This window comes from Gymnoscopelus microlampas (assembly GCF_963454915.1).
Source record: "Gymnoscopelus microlampas genome assembly, chromosome: 2".
Lineage (NCBI taxonomy): Eukaryota > Metazoa > Chordata > Actinopteri > Myctophiformes > Myctophidae > Gymnoscopelus > Gymnoscopelus microlampas.
Window position 1 is genome coordinate 58394127 of NC_139939.1, and position 6692 is coordinate 58400818.

Genomic DNA, 6692 nt, shown 5'->3' on the forward strand with positions numbered 1-6692 from the left:
AAACGTGCTCCTAACAGGTTTTTGGGGGAACCATTTTTTTTCTGTTTTCGTCACTCGTCACTTTTCGTCACTACCGAAACGGAAAAAAAAATTCACAATAAAAATCACTACCAATCAGCTTTAAATTGCCTGAAACGTGCTCCTAACAGTTTTTTGGGGGAACAATTTTTTTTCTGTTTTCGTCACTCGTCACTTTTCGTCACTACCGAAACGGGAAAAAAAATTCACAAAAAAGTCACCACCAATCAGCTTTAAATAGCCTGAAACGTGCTCCTAACAGGTTTTTGGGGGAACCATTTTTTTTCTGTTTTCGTCACTCGTCACTTTTCGTCACTACCGAAATGGAAAAAAAAAATCACAAAAAAATCACTACCAATCAGCTTTAAATAGCATGAAACGTGCTCCTAACAGGTTTTTGGGGGAACCATTTTTTTTTCTGTTTTCGTCACTCGTCACTTTTCGTCACTACCGAAACGGAAAAAAAAATTCACAAAAAAGTCACTACCAATCAGCTTTAAATTGCCTGAAACGTGCTCCTAACAGGTTTTTGGGGGAACAATTTTTTTTCTGTTTTCGTCACTCGTCACTTTTCGTCACTACCGAAATGGAAAAAAAAAATCACAAAAAAATCACTACCAATCAGCTTTAAATAGCATGAAACGTGCTCCTAACAGGTTTTTGGGGGAACCATTTTTTTTCTGTTTTCGTCACTCGTCACTTTTCGTCACTACCGAAACGGGAAAAAAAATTCACAAAAAAGTCACCACCAATCAGCTTTAAATAGCCTGAAACGTGCTCCTAACAGGTTTTTGGGGGAACCATTTTTTTTCTGTTTTCGTCACTCGTCACTTTTCGTCACTACCGAAACGGAAAAAAAAAAAGTCACAAAAAAATCACTACCAATCAGCTTTAAATTGCCTGAAACAGTTTTTTGGGGGAACAATTTGTTTTCTGTTTTCGTCACTCGTCACTTTTCGTCACTACAGAAACGGGAAAAAAAATTCACAAAAAAGTCACCACCAATCAGCTTTAAATAGCATGAAACGTGCTCCTAACAGGTTTTTGGGGGAACCATTTTTTTTCTGTTTTCGTCACTCGTAACTTTTCGTCACTACCGAAACGGAAAAAAAAAATCACAAAAAAGTCACTACCAATCAGCTTTAAATTGCCTGAAACGTGCTCCTAACAGGTTTTTGGGGGAACAATTTTTTTCTGTTTTCGTCACTCGTCACTTTTCGTCACTACCGAAATGGAAAAAAAAAATCACAAAAAAATCACTACCAATCAGCTTTAAATAGCATGAAACGTGCTCCTAACAGTTTTTTGGGGGAACAATTTTTTTTCTGTTTTCGTCACTCGTCACTTTTCGTCACTACCGAAACGGGAAAAAAAATTCACAAAAAAGTCACCACCAATCAGCTTTAAATAGCCTGAAACGTGCTCCTAACAGGTTTTTGGGGGAACCATTTTTTTTCTGTTTTCGTCACTCGTCACTTTTCGTCACTACCGAAATGGAAAAAAAAAATCACAAAAAAATCACTACCAATCAGCTTTAAATAGCATGAAACGTGCTCCTAACAGGTTTTTGGGGGAACCATTTTTTTTTCTGTTTTCGTCACTCGTCACTTTTCGTCACTACCGAAACGGAAAAAAAAATTCACAAAAAAGTCACTACCAATCAGCTTTAAATTGCCTGAAACGTGCTCCTAACAGGTTTTTGGGGGAACAATTTTTTTTCTGTTTTCGTCACTCGTCACTTTTCGTCACTACCGAAATGGAAAAAAAAAATCACAAAAAAATCACTACCAATCAGCTTTAAATAGCATGAAACGTGCTCCTAACAGGTTTTTGGGGGAACCATTTTTTTTCTGTTTTCGTCACTCGTCACTTTTCGTCACTACCGAAACGGGAAAAAAAATTCACAAAAAAGTCACCACCAATCAGCTTTAAATAGCCTGAAACGTGCTCCTAACAGGTTTTTGGGGGAACCATTTTTTTTCTGTTTTCGTCACTCGTCACTTTTCGTCACTACCGAAACGGAAAAAAAAAAAGTCACAAAAAAATCACTACCAATCAGCTTTAAATTGCCTGAAACAGTTTTTTGGGGGAACAATTTGTTTTCTGTTTTCGTCACTCGTCACTTTTCGTCACTACAGAAACGGGAAAAAAAATTCACAAAAAAGTCACCACCAATCAGCTTTAAATAGCATGAAACGTGCTCCTAACAGGTTTTTGGGGGAACCATTTTTTTTCTGTTTTCGTCACTCGTAACTTTTCGTCACTACCGAAACGGAAAAAAAAAATCACAAAAAAGTCACTACCAATCAGCTTTAAATTGCCTGAAACGTGCTCCTAACAGGTTTTTGGGGGAACAATTTTTTTCTGTTTTCGTCACTCGTCACTTTTCGTCACTACCGAAATGGAAAAAAAAAATCACAAAAAAATCACTACCAATCAGCTTTAAATAGCATGAAACGTGCTCCTAACAGGTTTTTGGGGGAACAATTTTTTTTCTGTTTTCGTCACTCGTCACTTTTCGTCACTACCGAAACGGAAAAAAAAATTCACAAAAAAGTCACTACCAATCAGCTTTAAATTGCCTGAAACGTGCTCCTAACAGGTTTTTGGGGGAACCATTTTTTTTCTGTTTTCGTCACTCGTCACTTTTCGTCACTACCGAAACGGAAAAAAAAATCACAAAAAAATCACTACCAATCACCTTTAAATAGCATGAAACGTGCTCCTAACAGGTTTTTGGGGGAACCATTTTTTTTCTGTTTTCGTCACTCGTCACTTTTCGTCACTACCGAAACGGAAAAAAAAATTCACAAAAAAGTCCCTACCAGTCAGCTTTAAATTGCCTGAAACGTGCTCCTAACAGGTTTTTGGGGGAACAATTTTTTTTCTGTTTTCGTCACTCGTCACTTTTCGTCACTACCAAAACGGAAAAAAAAATCACAAAAAAATCACTACCAATCAGCTTTTAATTGCCTGAAACGTGCTCCTAACAGGTTTTTGGGGGAACAATTTCTTTTCTGTTTTCGTCACTCGTCACTTTTCGTCACTACCGAAACGGAAAAAAAAATCACAAAAAAGTCACCACCAATCAGCTTTAAATAGCCTGAAACGTGCTCCTAACAGGTTTTTGGGGGAACCATTTTTTTTCTGTTTTCGTCACTCGTCACTTTTCGTCACTACCGAAACGGAAAAAAAATTTCACAAAAAAATCACTACCAATCAGCTTTAAATTGCCTGAAACGTGCTCCTAACAGGTTTTTGGGGGAACAATTTCTTTTTTCGTTTCGGTAGTGTCACTGCCGAAACGGGAAAAAAAAAATCACAAAAAAGTCACTACCAATCAACTTTAAATAGCCTGAAACGTGCTCCTAACAGGTTTTTGGGGGAACATGTTTTTTTTCTGTTTTCGTCACTCGTCACTTTTCGTCACTACCGAAACGGGGGAAAAAAATCACAAAAAAATCACTACCAATCAGCTTTAAATTGCCTGAAACGTGCTCCTAACAGGTTTTTGGGGGAACAATTTTTTTTCTGTTTTCGTCACTCGTCACTTTTCGTCACTACCGAAACGGAAAAAAAAAATCACAAAAAAATCACTACCAATCAGCTTTAAATTGCCTGAAACGTGCTCCTAACAGGTTTTTGGGGGAACAATTTCTTTTCTGTTTTCGTCACTCGTCACTTTTCGTCACTACCGAAACGGGAAAAAAAAATCACAAAAAAGTCACCACCAATCAGCTTTAAATAGCCTGAAACGTGCTCCTAACAGGTTTTTGCGGGAACCATTTTTTTTCTGTTTTCGTCACTCGTCACTTTTCGTCACTACCGAAACGAAAAAAAAAAATCACAAAAAAATCACTACCAATCAGCTTTAAATTGCCTGAAACGTGCTCCTAACAGGTTTTTGGGGGAACAATTTTTTTTCTGTTTTCGTCACTTTTCGTCACTACAGAAACGGGAAAAAAAATTCACAAAAAAGTCACCACCAATCAGCTTTAAATAGCATGAAACGTGCTCCTAACAGGTTTTTGGGGGAACCATTTTTTTTCTGTTTTCGTCACTCGTAACTTTTCGTCACTACCGAAACGGAAAAAAAAAATCACAAAAAAGTCACTACCAATCAGCTTTAAATTGCCTGAAACGTGCTCCTAACAGGTTTTTGGGGGAACAATTTTTTTCTGTTTTCGTCACTCGTCACTTTTCGTCACTACCGAAATGGAAAAAAAAAATCACAAAAAAATCACTACCAATCAGCTTTAAATAGCATGAAACGTGCTCCTAACAGGTTTTTGGGGGAACAATTTTTTTTCTGTTTTCGTCACTCGTCACTTTTCGTCACTACCGAAACGGAAAAAAAAATTCACAAAAAAGTCACTACCAATCAGCTTTAAATTGCCTGAAACGTGCTCCTAACAGGTTTTTGGGGGAACCATTTTTTTTCTGTTTTCGTCACTCGTCACTTTTCGTCACTACCGAAACGGAAAAAAAAATCACAAAAAAATCACTACCAATCACCTTTAAATAGCATGAAACGTGCTCCTAACAGGTTTTTGGGGGAACCATTTTTTTTCTGTTTTCGTCACTCGTCACTTTTCGTCACTACCGAAACGGAAAAAAAAATTCACAAAAAAGTCCCTACCAGTCAGCTTTAAATTGCCTGAAACGTGCTCCTAACAGGTTTTTGGGGGAACAATTTTTTTTCTGTTTTCGTCACTCGTCACTTTTCGTCACTACCAAAACGGAAAAAAAAATCACAAAAAAATCACTACCAATCAGCTTTTAATTGCCTGAAACGTGCTCCTAACAGGTTTTTGGGGGAACAATTTCTTTTCTGTTTTCGTCACTCGTCACTTTTCGTCACTACCGAAACGGAAAAAAAAATCACAAAAAAGTCACCACCAATCAGCTTTAAATAGCCTGAAACGTGCTCCTAACAGGTTTTTGGGGGAACCATTTTTTTTCTGTTTTCGTCACTCGTCACTTTTCGTCACTACCGAAACGGAAAAAAAATTTCACAAAAAAATCACTACCAATCAGCTTTAAATTGCCTGAAACGTGCTCCTAACAGGTTTTTGGGGGAACAATTTCTTTTTTCGTTTCGGTAGTGTCACTGCCGAAACGGGAAAAAAAAAATCACAAAAAAGTCACTACCAATCAACTTTAAATAGCCTGAAACGTGCTCCTAACAGGTTTTTGGGGGAACATGTTTTTTTTCTGTTTTCGTCACTCGTCACTTTTCGTCACTACCGAAACGGGGGAAAAAAATCACAAAAAAATCACTACCAATCAGCTTTAAATTGCCTGAAACGTGCTCCTAACAGGTTTTTGGGGGAACAATTTTTTTTCTGTTTTCGTCACTCGTCACTTTTCGTCACTACCGAAACGGAAAAAAAAAATCACAAAAAAATCACTACCAATCAGCTTTAAATTGCCTGAAACGTGCTCCTAACAGGTTTTTGGGGGAACAATTTCTTTTCTGTTTTCGTCACTCGTCACTTTTCGTCACTACCGAAACGGGAAAAAAAAATCACAAAAAAGTCACCACCAATCAGCTTTAAATAGCCTGAAACGTGCTCCTAACAGGTTTTTGCGGGAACCATTTTTTTTCTGTTTTCGTCACTCGTCACTTTTCGTCACTACCGAAACGAAAAAAAAAAATCACAAAAAAATCACTACCAATCAGCTTTAAATTGCCTGAAACGTGCTCCTAACAGGTTTTTGGGGGAACAATTTTTTTTCTGTTTTCGTCACTTTTCGTCACTACAGAAACGGGAAAAAAAATTCACAAAAAAGTCACCACCAATCAGCTTTAAATAGCATGAAACGTGCTCCTAACAGGTTTTTGGGGGAACCATTTTTTTTCTGTTTTCGTCACTCGTCACTTTTCGTCACTACCGAAACGGGAAAAAAAATTCACAAAAAAGTCACTACCAATCAGCTTTAAATTGCCTGAAACGTGCTCCTAACAGGTTTTTGGGGGAACAATTTTTTTTCTGTTTTCGTCACTCGTCACTTTTCGTCACTACAGAAACGGGGAAAAAAAATCACAAAAAAGTCACCACCAATCAGCTTTAAATAGCATGAAACATGCTCCTAACAGGTTTTTGGGGGAACCATTTTTTTTCTGTTTTCGTCACTCGTCACTTTTCGTCACTACCGAAACGGAAAAAAAAAATCACAAAAAAGTCACTACCAATCAGCTTTAAATTGCCTGAAACGTAATCCTAACAGGTTTTTGGGGGAACAATTTTTTTTCTGTTTTCGTCACTCGTCACTTTTCGTCACTACCGAAATGGAAAAAAAAAATCACAAAAAAATCACTACCAATCAGCTTTAAATAGCATGAAACGTGCTCCTAACAGGTTTTTGGGGGAACAACTTCTTTTTTCGTTTCGGTAGTGTCACTACCGAAACGAGAAAAAAAAAATCACAAAAAAGTCACTACCAATCGACTTTAAATAGCCTGAAACGTGCTCCTAACAGGTTTTTGGGGGAACAATTTTTTTTCTGTTTTCGTCACTCGTCACTTTTCGTCACTACCGAAACGGGGAAAAAAAATCACAAAAAAATCACTACCAATCAGCTTTAAATTGCCTGAAACGTGCTCCTAACAGGTTTTTGGGGGAACATTTTTTTTTCTGTTTTCGTCACTCGTCACTTTTCGTCACTACCGA